This window comes from Panulirus ornatus, chromosome 38 (assembly GCF_036320965.1).
Source record: "Panulirus ornatus isolate Po-2019 chromosome 38, ASM3632096v1, whole genome shotgun sequence".
NCBI lineage: Eukaryota > Metazoa > Arthropoda > Malacostraca > Decapoda > Palinuridae > Panulirus > Panulirus ornatus.
Genome location: NC_092261.1, coordinates 7388394 through 7406349, shown reverse-complemented (window position 1 = coordinate 7406349; position 17956 = coordinate 7388394). Strand labels below are relative to the sequence as shown.

The 17956-nt window shown below is 47.5% G+C and overlaps 1 protein-coding gene and 1 long non-coding RNA gene across 3 annotated transcripts in view; both read right to left on the bottom strand.

The window, feature by feature from the left end:
* LOC139760865 (putative carbonic anhydrase 3) overlaps positions 1 to 17956 on the bottom strand; it is a 243630-nt gene that overhangs the window by 208814 nt on the left and 16860 nt on the right. The window lies entirely within an intron of this gene.
* The window catches only part of LOC139760869 (uncharacterized), a 48231-nt gene that overhangs the window by 14614 nt on the left and 15661 nt on the right, over positions 1 to 17956 (bottom strand). The window contains exon 2 of the long non-coding RNA XR_011715422.1: positions 6298 to 6345. This is a non-coding gene — a long non-coding RNA (uncharacterized lncRNA). The remainder of the gene's footprint in view (positions 1 to 6297; positions 6346 to 17956) is intronic.

Sequence of the window (17956 nt, the reverse complement as noted above, 5' to 3'; positions counted from 1 at the left end):
CCGTCCCGTGGTTATGGCCTATTGTTTGTCTCTTGTTTGCCTGAACATCCACAAATCATCATCTGCACAAATAAATGTGTTTGCTTTCCAAGTCTGAGTTAAAACCCTTATTTTCTTTATCCTTCATTTTCTGCACGGGGTACATTAGTATTTCACTCATGTATTAAAAAGTCCTTCTGCGGAGTTTTCTCATTTGCTTTGTGAGTAGCAGAGCCTTTCATGAGGTATTCATCTCTTATTTTGTCCCTTGGTGTGAAACTGCTTCCTTGTGTATATATGTTATTATCATAATATCTTATGTTACTTTCTGCGTGTCATGTCACTTAATGAACAGAGTTGTACCCACAGTGTGTGTGTGTGTGTGTGTGTGTGTGTGTGTGTGTGTGTGTGTGTGTGTGTGTGTGTGTGTGTGTGCACTCAGGAGAACTCGGGGTCAAAGATAATTTCGTCACAATTCATATAAGACCTTCCTTACGCGAGCATCATCAACGACAACAGTGTAACCCTGGGCGCTGATCCAAGACCTGAGCTCAAACGACAACTCACTGTTTACTTCAAGTCGGCTCAGACGCCAATGCAAGTGTGGCGCTTGTTATCGTACAGCAGCTGGCATCACTGCTGTCGTAATTATCATCATTATCTCTCTTGTTGGCATCACTGTTATCGTAGTTATCATCATCATTATCATTCTTGTTGGCATCACTGTTATCGTAATCATCATTTGTTTTACTAACGTTATATCAACAATTATAATCACTCTTATCACATTATCATTATGATCACTAATACTGCTTACCTATCAATATCAATATCTTTACCATGTTATCATTACTATTAACATTATGACTATCACTTATCATCATTATCAGCTTTCCCGTTACTTCTATCATGATCATTACTACCACAGTTACGACCCCTACCAACACATTTTGGGTCTATGGTTGCCTCTGTGCACTCGACTTGCCTCACTCCCCTCTCCCCCGGCTCATGGCTTGTGAGTCGTCCAATGGCGCCCGCCAGGCCACCGAACCATCGAGACCCAACCGTCGCTACGACAAAAGGACTTGAGGTCACGTCATCCCGTTGGAGTATTTACGTAATAAACTGTTTCTCGTCGATCCGTCTTGTGCGTGGGGGGTCCGTATGTAGATCCGACTAGCCTGTTTACGTCATGACTGGCGTCTTCCATACGCTCCACCCGACCGGGGTGAACACGAGTGTGATTCACACTCTAGTTGGCTCAGCTTCTCTTGATTTGTTCCTCTGGGTTTCTGCTGCCGAGTGCCGGCTGCTTGTGTACCCTTGTCATTATCAAGAAAACGCAATACCCGGCAAGCTAATGAGTCACATGATTAATGTCCGGCCGCTGGCAACTCATGGCCGGGATACTGCGATGTCTGATCCCCCTCCCCCTCCAGCATAGGCTAGCAACAGATCACTCTACCTCCCCTCCTCACGTCTATCCTGACAACTACGGCCTAGACATTTATACTTACTGTTTCTCCCGATCTCTGAACACCTTTTCCGTATTTCAGATAAGGTTTAACTTCGAGGTTGACCTTGTAAGTAACTGAAGTGATTAATCATCATCATCATCATCATAAAAATAATAATAATAATAATAATAATAATAATAATAATAATAATATAAATAACAACAACAACAACAACAACAACAAGGATAATGATAATAACCATGACCAAAGAAGAGAGCATCACAAATGCGTATGATGAGCTCATTAAGACGCAAACAGAATCCAAACCCAAGTCCTTGAAAAATACAGGACTGGCCGGGATCTGGGCGCGGCAGGGATGTGACGACCCTGAGTAATGGAAAACGACAGCAGAAGGAAGCTATGGGGACAATGCCTGAAGAAGAAGAAAAAAAAATAGTGCAGCTTCGGCTGATTCACTCAACACTCCCGCTTCTCATGCTCAAAGCCCAGACTGGCGTCGCGCGAGCCAAAGAAGAATAACTGGCCATCCAAAATCTCATTCAGCAAAATACAATCTACGACACTTCGTATTCGCACTGATAGCGTACCACATCCATAATGCGGCAGGCAGCACAAGCTCAAAACGAAGATAAAAACGAATAATGATAAAACATTATGACATCTCTGCAGTCCTTCGCTTAACCCGAGTCATCTGTTTTTCTCGTTACAGGAGGACAGGATCGTCCTAAGCATCCCCCCCAACCACCACCCCCCGCCCGAGCAAGCACGAACACCCCCTCCAGGGTTAGGATCATCTTCCCTTTGTCCATAGTGTTGTTGCCATGTCATGTACGAAGCCTGAGGGAGCGTGCTGCAGTGACGACATCAGCAACACACACACACACACACACACACACACACACACACACACACACATACCACTACTCTGGGAATTAATTTCCGGAGTCATGCCAGTAGGTATTCTCTCTGATTGTAATTATAAACGGTATACTGTGGCGCCATTGTGTATGAAGAGGGCTGTACGATGCAGTACCCGGAACTAACGATAAAATGATGCAAGACACGGGCGAATGCTCTACTGTAATGGCAAAAAACACGACAGTGGACATAGCATGGGGCATATAACGAAGGTGGAACACATATGGCGAGCTACGTATGCAGGAGAGTACAAAATGGCGGCATATACATATGAAGTACCCTATACACGACATACTGTGTGTGCGCACGCTGAACATACATGTTACATAGTGAGACGCACCTTGAACACTGTGTACCAGACGAGTCCCAGCAGGGACTTACCCTACTGCAGGAGTGGACATGGCGAATGCCACATGCCCATGGCTATCCGTCCATACGACCAACAAGAAACCCGTGGAAAGAAACAAAGCAACTGACCCGTTCCTTCTGTTCCTCGCGAACAGCAAGCTGACGTTACACTTGAGAGACCCATTCCTATCCGTTCCATGTTCATGTCTCCCGAGACGGAACTATTCTGATCAAACAGTGAATAATCATAATCACTCGTTTCCAATGTCCACCATGATGTGTACGCAATAAAATGGCTTTAAGAAGAATAAAACTCTTATTCATATCTGCTCCTTCTTTCTTCTGGTCTACTTACACGACACCTACTGCAGTCAAATTACTCCCTGCTAGGTTTACCGGAGGGTACAATACACAATCCATCAAGCGTTCGTACGTCAACCATTATATACGTGATGAAGCCCCGTGATGTCCCGTGCTGCTGGCAGCCTTGAAAAATTGTCTCTCTCTGTAATCCGGTCCGTATGGCCATCACACACTGGCAAGGGAAGGGAGAGGGAGGGTTGATCAATTACGCCAAAACCCATAAAGACGCGAGTTATTCCCTGATGAACGGCCACATAAACAAGGCCTTCTGTCACCTCCTAACTTTTTAAAGGTGAATGCGCGACAAGAAAAAAAAATAATAATGATAAATAAACTGAGATTAAAGAGTTTTTCTTTTTTTGTATCATATAATCACTTACGCCGAGGTCAGTTTTGAGACAAGATTGGATTGCTAACACTGACGGGAACAAGTGTCATCTGGGGGGGGGGGGGTCAATTCTCACCCGGATTTTGACTGCTGACTATGATAGAAACAAGGGTTACGTGTCGTCGTCGTCGTCATGTGGAGGCCTTGAAATACTCCCTCACAGCTGAGACTCCTTGTCTCGACTTCTGAATCGGATAAAAGGAAAAAAAAAAAAAAAGAGAGAGAAATCTTCCAAGACAGGACCCCAAGGACCTCCCATGAACAGATAATAATGCCTTTACGGAGGTCGGGACGTTCGTCATCCCTACGAGGGATCCTGGGAGGAGGTGATTCTTCGTCCTCCCCCGTACGCACGCACGCACAGTAAGAGACATGCGGGAAAAAATCAACACCGTGATGGCAGCAACTCGATTCACCTGAGATGATGTTGACGTTAATCCTAAAAAGATCATTATTATGTCAGGAGTCACCTTTCGATATGACTGATTGAAAGAAAACGTAGTTATTTTTTTCAAAAGACTGTCGCTACTCACAGAAGACTCTGAATCATTCATTCGTTAATCTCAAGAACCAATCGCTAATGAAACAATGAACCATTCGTTAACCTCACGAACCGCTCGATATTCAAACTCAAAATCATTCGTTCATCTCACGAACCGCTCGCAATGTACACACCCTGAATCATTCCTTCGTTAATCCCACGAGCCGCTCCGCTCGTTAAACACCATGAATCAATCACTCGTTTAATCTGGAGATCCGCCCGCTATCATAAACGCTCTGAGTCATTCATCGGTTGTCGTCACGAGAGCCGCTCGCTATTTAATAAGGAAAATTTCTCATCGACTGACTCGCTCTCCCGGAGAGGGAGGGGGTGGGAACCTCACTGGAAGGAAATGGACGCCAGGAAAAGCAGGAAAACTTGGGCCGACCCGACCCACCCAACCGGGTACGATGGAATCAAAACCTGATGGTTTTGCCACTCTACTACCACGAAGACGCCAGCCAGCCCAGCCCAGCCCAGCCAGCGGGACTGCCGCGTTCTTGCTGGGGTCTGTCGGCCACCGGATGGCCACAGGAGGGGAAGCAATGCCATTAGGTGTCACTGTGTAAGGGGAAGTAGTGCCATTAGGTCCAATATCACCTACAAGAAAAGGCGAGATAGGGGAAAGGTGAGGGATATTAGGTCACAAACGTCAGTATGGAGGAATAACGTATCATAATCTATACAGGCTAAAGGAGGAGATGCCAAGAGAGAGCCGTTATTTCAAAGGAAATAACGTCATGCTACATTATACTAGTCAAAAGGGGAGTTACCATCAGACGGGCATTATCTGATGGGGAAAGGCAGCTACCATTAACACACGGGGTCTCCTTAGGGAAGTCGTTCATACGAGTTTATATTGCCCAAGTGTGGGCTGTCATTAGAGAGGTACTGTGTGAGAAGAGAGCCATTTGGTGGGTCTTGTTGACGGCAAGTGCCACAGGTTGGCCCTCTGCAAGACCAAGTTCCAAGCGCCTGTTTATATGGTGCACTTGGGCGGGTTACCGAAGGAGTGGCGATAGTAAGTAATAAACTACCATTCAAACATCATTTTCCTGGTATCAAGTAACCATGACGTCATTAAAGTAAAACTCCCATTACATCGTTACCATCGGGTGACCAAAAAGTCTTTCATGTTCGGAGGTAACGACCCGTAACATAATCACTCCAATACCAACACGAGCTTTCCCAAACTACAGGTACCTAATAATAAGCCGTCGCAGTTAGATAAGGCAAAACTTCAAGCAGACACTGATACATAAGATACAAGAACTACCTGGAGGGGACGACAGAATATCGGCGAGGGAAGACCAAGACTGTGGTGGCTCGAACTCTCCATGTACCTCTGAACCTTCGCGTTTCTCGAGACACATCGAATGTCCTCGAGGTCCAACAGATTCAACGTTTCCTAAATTCATTCGTGTTGAGTTAATTTGAAAACTCACTAAGTGGTTGTGGGATGAAGTACCCGAAAGAAACAACTGTGGATGAACTGTCTTAAGGAGTAGGGGGGAGCGCTGCTGCCTCACGTAGGGCCCTGCAAAGAGTTCCTTAAGTAGGGAGACGAGAGGCTGGCTTAAGTAGGCTGAGGAGGAACCGACTGCAGGAGGAGTGTGTGCACCTACCTGAAGCAAGAAGAGCTTTCTGATGGTAGAAGCTGCCTGTAGGAGCAGGTAGAGGAAGGGCAGCAGCATAAAGCAGAAGGAGCTCCTTGGCGTGGACGACGCAATCAAGAGGAAAAAACAAGAGAGAATGCCTGAAGGAGTAGAAGGAGGATGAACTCAATGCAGGGGCAGGACGAGCCGTTCGAAGAAGGGAATGAAGGGGCTGCGAAGAAAAGAACACCGGAAATTATCTGATGTTGGAGTAGGAAACGCCTATATGATGACTAAGAGGAGATGCCGGATGCGTTAAAGGGAAGATGAGAAGAAGCTGCCAGTGCAGATGGAGGGTGCTGGCTGAGGGAGAAAGAGGTGTGTGTGTGTGTGTGTGTGTGTGTGTGTGTGTGTGTGTGTGTGTGTGTGTGTGGAAGCCCTTGGCTGTGGCGGCATTGCAGCCACACCGCCCAAGTCTCGACCAACACTGGTACAGAGTGGCTGCGGTACACACCCTTACACGCTGTGTCTCGCTCCATAAAGGTGTTCCATGGTGGAGGGAGGACGATAGAAAACAGATGAATACAAGAGAAACGAAAGCGATGGAAGAAGATATATAAATTCTGCAGGACTTTGCTCGGGGCTCATTAATGAAAACAAACCACAGGGAAATAAATAAGTACTTACGTAAGTAGCACCTGTAACTTGCACCATCTTCCATGAGACAAGACATACCTGTAAGAAAGGGAACACGTATGAACAAACGCCGGGAACTGGGCCAGGTAAAAGAGTTAGATTCAGCTGAAGTCAACAAGAGTATCAGGTACGGGAGTTCGATCCTAACTTAAATTGAGTCAGATCTAGTTCAGGGTGACAAGAGGGGATCGGGTTAAGAGATTTCGATCCAGGTAAGGGTGACAATCGAGTTAGATCCAGTTAAGGGTGACGTCAGAGGATGAGGTAACGGTGTTAGATTCAAACTAGGATGACACCAGAAGATCTCAGGCTCTATCATGATCCCACACCAACATTCACAAGTAATTTCCTACAATACTTATAAAACATGAAAGACATAGCAAAGCTAAACCTGTGGAAAATTTCAAAAACTTAAAAGACACATAAAAAATAATATGTACATGCAGGGTGTGGCTTTGAACACCCTGAGTGATCAAAAGTCTTGGAACTAAATCTTAATACAACGTTTTCCAGGGATTCAAATATCACTAGTTCATGTTTCTGACGCTCGTATGGATTTCTGTATATCTGCAAGACCTCCAGTACGGTCCTTTAGACGAAGACTTATTACGAAGAGAGGATACGACTGTAAATATCAAGCATGTACACTACCCAGCCTACTATAGGCAGTACAAACATACCTGCCACAGGAAATATAAATACACACACACACACACACACACACACACACACACACACACACACACACAAATCTATCTATCTATATATATATGCAATGTGTACCTGGTGGTGGCGAGAGAGTCACCAGCTCACCCAAGTTGTGACGAACCTTAACCAGTACCCCATAGCACTAGCAGCACCTCACCACTAACCACGAGTTGGGGACGAGCACCAGGAGGTGGCAGCACCAGCACCGGCCTGGTGCTGCCGCCCGTGCCTGGTGAGGGAGGAAAGCACCAGGTGTGGCGGGGAGGCTGAGAGTATCGTATATAACGCCGGGCCGAACACTTATTATGAGATATAGAAGCGACAAGCGACACGCTCTAACCGCAGGACCTGGTGAGCGGGCCATCACCAATCTTCAGGTCCGGCGGCAGAGGAGGGAGGAGGAGGAGGGGAAGATGAGGATGGTAGATGGTGAAGACGCAGCGCCGCTGATGATAATAATGGGGGAGGGTGTCCAGGCGTGGTGGGTGGAAGAGCTAAGGGTGGAGTGGGGATGGTAAGCGGGGCGAGCCGGGATGAGCTAAGGTGAGTCAGAGCTGAGCAGAGGCGAGATGGGGGTGAACAGGTAAGAGCAGAGACGAGCCAGGAGCCAAAACGAGTTGATAGTGAGCAGAGGCGAGACGGGGGCGAGCCGAGATTAAACTGAGACAAGAGAGGATAAGCTGAGAAGAGTCGTAGTGAGCACAGAGGAGACAAGACTGAGCCAAAAGGAGATTAGACAAGTACAAACAAGATAAGAGAAGACAGAATGATATACGGGATACCTTAATGAGCCAAGAGATGCCAGAGTGAGACAAGGGAAGCCAGAATGATCTAAGATGGTATGTAGAAGTGGATATCAGAATGAGCCAAAAGAAATTAAAAGTCAGAATGAGCCAAAACATCTTCAAATGAGCCGAGAAAAGCCAAAATGATGGAAAGAGAATGTGGTGGAATGAGATAAGTGAGACGACGGACTAGTGGCCGAATGGCAACTAGGGTGAAGCTAGACGAGCCATCGTGAGCCAAGAGGAGAGCTAAGTGGGTGAGATCAAGCCATGGAGAGGCACGATGAGCCAAAATGAAGGCGAAAAGGAAGGGGGAGACAGAAAGAGCCAAAAATGAGGAGGCTGGTGATAGGACGAGCCAAAATGAGGCGGGAGGAGACAGAATGAGCCAAAATGAGGAGACAGGAGGAGGCAGGGAGCAGTGCGGACGTCGGGGGGGTCGTTAGTATTATTTATTGGGGAGGTATTTGTCCCCGGGTTCCTCACAAGCTCCCTCTCATACTGCTTATGGCACCGGCACCTCCAACAGTGCCACTACAGCTACCCTCCCCTCCTCCTCACCAGCGCCACCCCTGGCCTAGCTCTACACTCGATTAGTGCCACTCCTTGCCCTGTCATCCCCTCTCCTCAACCAGAGCTAACTCCTTGCTCTGATACCCTCCCACCAGTGCCACCCTTGTCCATACTAACCCCGCACACCCAACCAGTGCCACTCTAAGCCCTACCCCACCACCCTGCTTCTTGGCCCTTCTATCCTTGACCCGAAGTAACCTTACCCCGCCCCGACCACCTCATGGGGTGTCACTCCTCCGTCAAATAAGGATCCAGATTACATGATGGCAAGTGTAAATCAGTGTAAATCTATCAGATCAGTTGATGACGACTGGGAATCTATCGCTGGTAAAGTTACGCGTCCATTACCGACCCTGTTCGGTACGTGACCAGCTCCTGATGCTGCCGTGTGACCTCCTTTTTTAACAATTCCTTCACCACTGACACCCCCTCGGTGCGTGCCAAGCTCACGAGGCTGTCATGTAACCTCTTTAGTCTACCAGGAGGTCACCAAAATGATCCCTCACTCCCACGAACACGAGCAATGCACACGACTCCCACGAACGTTCGCCACACTTCGCCCTAAACAAACCACAGTTCTTCCCTTCCATACCACCACTACTAACCCCTGCCAACCCCCTACCACTACCGCTACTACTACTACTACTACTACTACTACTACCACTACCTAACCATCTACTATCCATCATGAGGAACCAAGCCACTACGGTACTCATATATCACCACAGAGCATCCCTGACAGCCACCTCTCCCTCCCATACCCCACCACTACCCTCTGCCACCAAACCTCCCCCCCTCCATTACTCCCCTGCCACCACCACCACCACCACCCGGCATATTACACGGAAGAATGTACCGATTAGCCCGGTAGGCAGTAAGTGGCAGCGGGTATTGCCTTAATAAAAGGAAGGACAACTCCCCCGACCACCGGTGGAATGCCGGGGGTAAAGCGTTGTGAGTGGCCGTACTGCCGCCAGGGGCGCTGCTGCTGCTCCTCCTGCAGCTCATAATGTTTACCTTAACGTACGTTGCCAGACACCGCCATTATGTCTACATGTCGTGCGTGTAACTTGCCCTGTTTATAAGGCCGTTATAACGTTCCACGACGTAATAGTTGCAGTCTAGCGCAATGCTGAAAACTTCTACGTAATGAAAACTGAGGGAAGTGGTATCCTTAACAAAACTTTACTCCAATTTTGGAGATTAAAGTAACTGAATAATATTTCCCGATTCAAACTATAACCATAAACTTACGATAATTAGTACAGAAAAATAACGTAACGTATATTTATAAGGAAACTAAAAATACTTTTACTGATGACTGTAACAGGAATAACAATAACAAAAGCCAAAACTATGGCAATAACGAATTACAATTTTCTTATAACCATGCTGGAAACACAGCAAATTCATGTTATAATTCAAAGTAACGGCAGAAATCATGACTAATAATCTACAACGCCGAAAACAACTACACAGCAATATGATCCACACTCAATATAATCCAATATAATCCACACTCAATATAATCCAATATAATCCACACTCAATATAATCCAATATAATCCACACTCAATATAATCCAATACAATCCACACTCAATATAATCCAATATAATCCACATTCAATATAACCCACACTCAATATAATCCAATATAATCCACATTCAGTATAATCCACACAATATAATCCAATGTAATCCACACTCAGTATAATCCAATGTGATCCACACTTCAACAATCCTTCGAATGATGACAGGCGGCAATTATGGCACATAATGAGGATTTGCTTTCATTACCGCTCCCAGCTGCTATACCAGCAAAACATGCCCATAGTTCTAATGCTTGCACTCTGACCTCTCGTAGTTTGTGTAGCAGACCGGCGAGAGAGAGAGAGAGAGAGAGAGAGAGAGAGAGAGAGAGAGAGAGAGAGAGAGAGAGAGAGAGAGAGAGAGTGGAGATCCGAACCCTGGAGATGAGATGCTGAGGGATAGTGCGCGAGAACAGGAAGAGGAAGGAGAGGAAATGGTGAGGGGAAATCTGTGAAACGGGAGAAAAGAGTGGAAAAGATAGAGGAGCGAGAGGGGAAAGAGAAAAAAGAGGAGGAGAGAGAAGGGGAGAGAGAGAAGGGGAGAGAGAGAGGAGAGAGGAGAGAGAGAGAAAGGAAGGAAAGGGGGGGGAGAGGAGAGAAAGGGGAGGGAAAAGGGGGAGGAGAGAGAGAGAAGAGAGAGAGGAGGAGAGAGAGGGAAAAAAGAGAGAGAAAGGGGGAAAGGGAGAGAGAGAGGAGAGAAAGGGGAAGAAAGGCAGGGGAAAAAGGAAGAAGGGAGAAGAGGGATGAAAGAGTGAAGTGAGAAGAAGGAGAGAGAGAGGAGGAGAGAGGGAGAAGAGAGAGGAGGAGGAGGAGAGAGAGAGAAAGAGGGAGAAAGGAGAGAAGGGGAAGAGAGGAGAGAGAGGGAGGAGGGAGGGGGAGAGGAGGAGAAAGGGGGTTGGGAGAAGGAAGAGGAAGACGAGGGAAATGAGGAAGGAGGAGAGAGAAAGAGAGGAAAGAGAGAGGAGAGAGAGAGAGAGGAAAAAGAGAAGGAAGGAGAGAAGAGAAGAGAGAGAGGAGAGGAGAAAAGGAGAGAGAGGAGAGAGAGAGAAGGAGAGTAGAGATAGTCGAGGGAGGAGAGAGAGAGATTAGAGAGAGAGAGAGGAGAAGATTGAGAGAGGAGAGAGTAGATGGAGGGAAGAAGAAGGAGAGAGAGGAGAGAGAGAGAGAGAGAGAAGAGGAGAGAGAGAGAGGGAAGGAGCGCGAGAGAGAGAGAAGAGAGGAGAGGAGAAGAGAGAGAGGAGAAGGGAGGGAGAGAAGAGAGGAGAGAGAGAGAGAGAGAGAGAGAGAGAGAGAGAGAGAGGAAATGAGAGAGAGAGAGAGAGAGAGAGAGAGAGGAGAGAGAAGAGAGAGAGAGAACGAGTAGAGAGAGAGAGAGAGAGAGAAAGAGATGAGAGATGAGAGAGAGAGAGAGAGAGAGAAGAGAGAGGAGAGAGAGGAGAGAGTTGAGAGGAGAGAGTGAGAGGAGAAGAGAGAGAGAGAGAAGAGAGAGGAGAGAGAGAGAGAGAGAGAGAGAGGAGAGATGAGAGAGACATAGAAGAGAGGAGTGGAGAGAGCAGAGAGAGAGAGAGAGAGGGAGGAGAGGAGAGATGAGAGGGAAGAGAAGAAGAGGCAGAGGAGAGAGAGGAGAGCGAGAGAGGAGAAGGAGAGGAGAGAGAGAGAGAGAGATGGAGAGGAGTGGAGATGAGAGAGAGAGAGATGAGGAGACGAGAGGAGAGAGAGAGGAGAGAGACGAGAGGAAGGAGAGAAGAGTGGAGAGAGACGAGAGAGAGAAGAGAGAGGAGAAGAGAGAGGAGAGAGATGAGAGAGAGAGAGAGGAGGAGAGGAAGAGAGAGAGAGGGAGAGGAGAGAGAGAGAGGAGAGAGGAGAGAGGAGGAGTCGGAGAGGAGAGAGAGAGGGAGAGGAGGTGAGAGAGATGAGAGAGGAGGAGAGATGAGGAGGAGAGAGAGGAGGGAGTGGAGAGAGAAAAGAGAAAAGGGAGGGAGAGGAGAGAGGGGGAGAGGAAAAGGGGAAAAGGGGGGGGGAGGAAAATTTTTTGGGGAAAAGAGAAAAAGGGAAGGGGGGAAAAAAAAAAAAAAAAAAAAAAAAAAAAAAAGGGGGAAAAATGCGGAAGGAGGGGAAGGGAAAAGGGGGGGGGAAAGGGGGGAGGGGGGGGGGGGGGGGGTTTTTTTTTTTTTTTTTAAAAGGGAAAAAGGGAAAAAAAAAAAGGGGGGGGGGGAAAAAAAAAAAGGGGGGAAAAGAAGAGTATTTTTAAAAAAAAAAAAAAAAAAAAAAAGGGGGTTTAAAAAGGGAAAGGGAAAAAAAAGGGGGGGAAAAAAGGGGAAATAAGGGGAAGGGGCTTTAAAAAATTAAAAAAAGGGGGAAAAGGGGGGTGGGGAGGGGGGGAAAAGGAAAGGGGAAAAAAAAGGGAAAAAAAACCCCATCTCCATGTCCCTGTCTCCAGTCCCCTTCCTGTAGCCTCACCATCCTTTGTGTCCTTGGATAGACAGACAGACAGACAGACAGACAGACACACACACACACACACACACACACACACACACACACACACACACACACACACACAGACACACACACACACGTACCGTGACGTCAGGGAGTGGCGGAGAGGACGCCTTCTGTCAACCTGGGCCAATTATCTAATAGGCAGCTATTGTGGCTGGACGGGCCATCATCTCTCTCTCTCTCTCTCTCTCTCTCTCTCTCTCTCTCTCTCTCTCTCTCTCTCTCTCTCTCTCTCGCTAGCTAACTAGCTATATCTATCAATCTCTCTCTCCCTCCTTCTCATGGCCTCATCGTCTTACACCCTAACACACAGTACACCACCGCCAACGCCATCAAGCACTACGAGTTTCACTATCACCATCACCATCATCACCACCATCATCACCACCATCACCACCATCACCACCAGCATCTCTAACATCGCTACCAAGTCTACAACCACCATAAACTGACATCAGCCAACAACGAAAACGCCACCATTTACTGACACCCGCCACCATTCCCTACGACTCCCACCACCACCACCACCACCACCGCGACGACCCCTGGGGCTCGGCTTGCCCCCCAGCAGCGAGTCACGTCCTCCTCACTCAGGATCCCTGGCCAGCCAACATTAATGTGACACCTAAATCATCCTCCGCTACTCGATATCCTCCTCAACACCACTATTTCCTACCCAATCCTCTCCTACGCTATCCAATGCCCACCCCACGCCATTCAGTCTTATCCTCCGCCATCCGATCGTAAGCTGCACAATCCAATCCTATCCTACTACATCCAATCCTAGGGTACGCCATCTTTATCCTATCCTATGCCACCTACTCTCCATGCTACACAATACGATCCTATCCTAAGCCAAGCTGACCTGTTCAGAGCAACATGGCACTCACAAACCCTTCCACGAGGCCGCGACATCCTCTCAGACTCAAGCCCAGGGAGGTCCTCCACTCAGGAGACTTCAACATAATACACCACAAGGAATGGCTGAGCTCCACCCATTTGCAGGTCACGGTGGGAGGGGCGAGTCGTGGCTCTCGCTATTTCTATTCTTGACTGCTTGGAGGAAATTATGATCTGCACTACTCAAAGTTCCTGAGAGACTACGGACACCCCTCTGCTATAGCTCTTGCTATGCAACCTTCTCCTGACGGGGTAAAGCACCACCAAGATCTCGTCTACCAAATTCCTCTCATTTAGCTTTTCTCCTCCGCGAGGTTCGTCCCCGATATCCAGCTCTCTCTCTCTCTCTCTCTCTCTCTCTCTCTCTCTCTCTCTCTCTCTCTCTCTCTCTCTCTCTCTCTCTCTCTCTCTCGCCGAAACCGCTGATGGATCAGACTCTCCCTCTTTCCCTATCAACAGCGGTGTCCCTCAGGATCCTCTCCTGTCTCCTACGAGATTTCCTTTCTCTCGGAAGATAACCAAATGCACCCAACGAGCAGGACACAACGTCGCCCTCCTCCACTTCCTTGCCAACCCGCTCCTTTCTCTCTCGCGCGATCTACCAGTTTAATGCCTCTTAAAACCCACTTTCTGCCCTACGCTCTTCATAAAACCTCTCACAAATTTCCCCCATATCTTCTGACGGTTCTGTAATTGTACTATCAAACGTAATACACATCTCTGGTACCACCACAGCTTCTAACCTTCCTTGGAAACCACACAAATAACTAAGTCTGCTGCTGAGAACCTGAGAGTCCTGTTCAGATGTCATGAATACTGTCCCTATGAACCCTCGGGTGTGATTACACAAACGATCGATCCGTCCTTGTATGGAGTACTGCATTCAACGTCCAGTTATTCGTACTTACTGTGTGAGAGCGGAGTCCAAAGCAATTAGGCTTTATCAACTCTCCCAGTCTGACCTCGAAATGTGACCCACGCCTCCGTGGTGCTGGCTCAAACTTCCTTCTACACGTATTACTTTGGAGCTCCCGAAAGCGGGCTGCTTGTGTGTTCCCCACCACCCCCTCCTCCTCCCACGCCACTTAAACAAGACCGAGTAATACTTGGTTAGTCACTCACTTTATACGATTATCGTGCGGCCGGTGGCGACATTAAGAGTGGGCCGTTTTGATACTTGTTTCTTTCCTTACATCGCCAAGTTTTGGAACTCTTCTCTACATCACCCTCCCTCCCCCGTATGTCTTTCCTACCTGAACCCTCATGAAAAGACAGATTTTTCCATCGCTTCCGAAAAATTTTAAAATACCTTTCCCGTTCTAATTTTCTTCCTCATTAAATCACTTCATAATTCAAATAAGGCCTTAACCTCAATGTCCGACTCGGCCGAGACAGGGAGCCACGACACGGAACCACCCACACGGAAGAACGAGACACAAGCGCACGTTACCCAGCTAATTCCTTCAGTGCCGCTGATCGCGAGGATCAAGTCCTCATACCACCTCGTAATAAGCGATCACGTACGAATCTTAGCGTCTGCTCCCGGAGGGTGAGATTCTGTTCTCTCTCTCTCTCTCTCTCTCTCTCTCTCTCTCTCTCTCTCTCTCTCTCTCTCTCTCTCTCTCTCTCTCTCTCTCTCTCTCTTTGATGTCGAGTTTCTTCTCCCACCTTCCCAATAACCAAGGTATGGCGTTACCCTTCACAGAAGCGGGTCAGAAGCCAAACACACACAGACACACACACAAGCGTCGGGGTTCACCCTGGCAGGCGTGAGGTTACGATGAGGGAGGGTCACGTGAAGCCTTATTACCATGCCGAGGCAGAGGTGGTGGGTGGTGGTGTGGGGGATGCCAAGGAGGGATGGGAGTGAGGAAGGTGAGGAGGGAATCAGTATGACACGACCACATTCACATGACAGCCGAGGCCAAGGACCATGACCCATAAGGATTACGCTATTAACCTCACAAGTGGGGAGGGTAAGGCAACTGCCGCAGGAGCCAGCCAGTCAAGTCAGCCACGTCCACTGACATTCTCCAGAGATGATGATGATGATGATGATGATGATGTGGTGGTGATGATGACGATGGTGAAAGCCATAACTATGGCTCCTGTATTGACGAGGAGGGTAAACAGACAGCCTATGCTGAAAGCGACAACAACAACAACAATAATAATAATAATAATAATAATAATAATAATAATAATAATAATAATAATAATAATACTAAATCATGTATCACCACACAGGTACACCACAAGTCAGCTGATCTGTAAACCCGCTTTGACTGGGCATCACCTCCACCCACTCACTGCAAGTAAACCCCTCCAGAGGTTTACAAATCCCTTTTCCTCCACGTTAATCCCAACGCTGAAGGTTAGGTAACACAGTCATCGTGTATGTGGGGATTGATGATAAGAAGATTGGGATTCGAAGCGCCACTGGGTAGGCTATGGGATTCTAAGGATGGGATTATATTTCACAAGGTTTCCTTGGGTATATTCACAGAGAATTTCCTAATTAGATGTCCCACTTGTTATGGGGGAAGGGGGTGGACTTTGCAAGCGGATTAGAACGGATTTCTTTGGGGAGATTTAGGGAGCTCTAACACACGAGTACTGATTACTCCTAAATAGGGTGTTGATTTCCGAACGTGTTTTACAACAGCTTAACAAGTACTTTACTTTACACCTACACCTTCAACAAAGGAGGGTTTCCAACTATTTTCGCTTCTGTCTTCATTCTCAGAGTAAGGCGGGCAACACCTCCCCCCCCCCCCAAAAAAAAAAAAAAAACTTGCCCTTTAAATTCTCTCGAGGAATCGACCTCTAAACGTTACACAACCCGACTTTAAACTCTTATTTTCCAGCCGTAATTCCCTCAACTCCTTAAGTGGTGTTTGATGCCTTTCTGAACCTGGATATGTGGAGGGCAACTCCTCTTCGTTTGACCTTTGTCAAAGGCCATTACCCAGAGGGCCACTCACAGCCTCAACAACAAAGTATCGTCTCAGTTCTTTTGTACACAGTGTTCCTTCCCATTTTTTCTTTTTAATTTGATTTTCACCGTCATCCCATTTTCTTTACCATCATTTCTTCCACCATTCGAGAACGGGCGTTAAGATCGGGGTGTCACGTGTCCTTTATATATATATATATATATATATATATATATATATATATATATATATATATATATATATATATATATATATATGTATGTGTGTGTGTGTGTGTGTGTGTGTGTGTGTGTGTGTGTGTTACACTGACCACCTCACTATGGGGAATCAGTCTCTTATGGTGTACTCTGTCGGTGCGGTGTTGTGAACTTACGACACATCATCTGTACTAGTGTCGTGGACTGACGACACAACACCTCTTTTAGTGGTGTCGGCTTAGCACACACCAACCTTCCCAGTGGTGTCAGCCTAGCACGCACACACACACACACACACACACACACACACAGGTATCAATAAGCCATTAGCCCGAGGGTGTCCATCCACGTCCTGGGGTGAAAAGAAAAATCCGTAGATCCGATGGGAGTAATCGCCCGGAGGTCAAAATTCTTGGAGTAGGTCGTCGTCCGCGAGGGGCAGGTAGGTCAACAGAGGTCAGGGTTCTGCCAATATACGTGTACTGTGGTCTCTCTCTCTCTCTCTCTCTCTCTCTCTCTCTCTCTCTCTCTCTCTCTCTCTCTCTCTCTCTCTCTCTCTCCACTCATGACGTCATATGGCCCTGCAAACATCTCTTCCCCCCCCTTCAGCAGTCGATTAACAATCCGCGAGACCGTTGCCCTGGGGGACTGAGTTAATCACGAGACAATAATCACTGAGGATGGGGTGGGGGGGTGTCCATACCCAATCACGCGCCGCGAGACAATCACACTGGCTAAATGAGCCAATCACAAACAAGGTCACTATCCATACCCAATCAGGCGCCACGAGACAATCACACTGGCTAAATGAGCCAATCACAAACTATAATCATGACGATGCCTACCCAATCATGAGCCGCGAGACAATGATGATCCCATTCCCAGCCAATCACCCAGTGCTGGACAAGTAAGGCCAAGCACTTGAACCAATCACGCTACAATCCACATTTATTCGTTCTAATCGTTATTGCTGTTGTCTAATCACCGCTGAAGGGGCGGGTGGGGAAACAGACTCATGAGTCTGACTGAACTAAATAAGTCAATTACTTTGGGAAGAATTCATTTTCTTTCCTTCTACAATCTTTCCTTCCTTTTCACCTCAACAACGTCTACTTTCAGCAGCCATTCCCTCCCTCCCTCATGATTTCCGCCCCTAACTACCCACCTTCCTCATCTTCCACCCCACTTCCCTCCTCTGGCCATAACAAAGTCAGTATCACCAACACGCTGGTATGAGAACACCTCCAAACTCTCCTTCCCGACACTCCACAGTGTTACCAATGGGGGAAGGGAGATGGTGAAGAAGGACTGGGGAGTTTATCAGGTGGCGGGCAGTTGAGGGAGAGGTGACCTGGAGATGGTAGGGGATGAGAGACCTTCTCAGTCTCTAGACAGAAGGTCGTTCCCGACGTAAACTGCTACCAATAATGAGTTAACT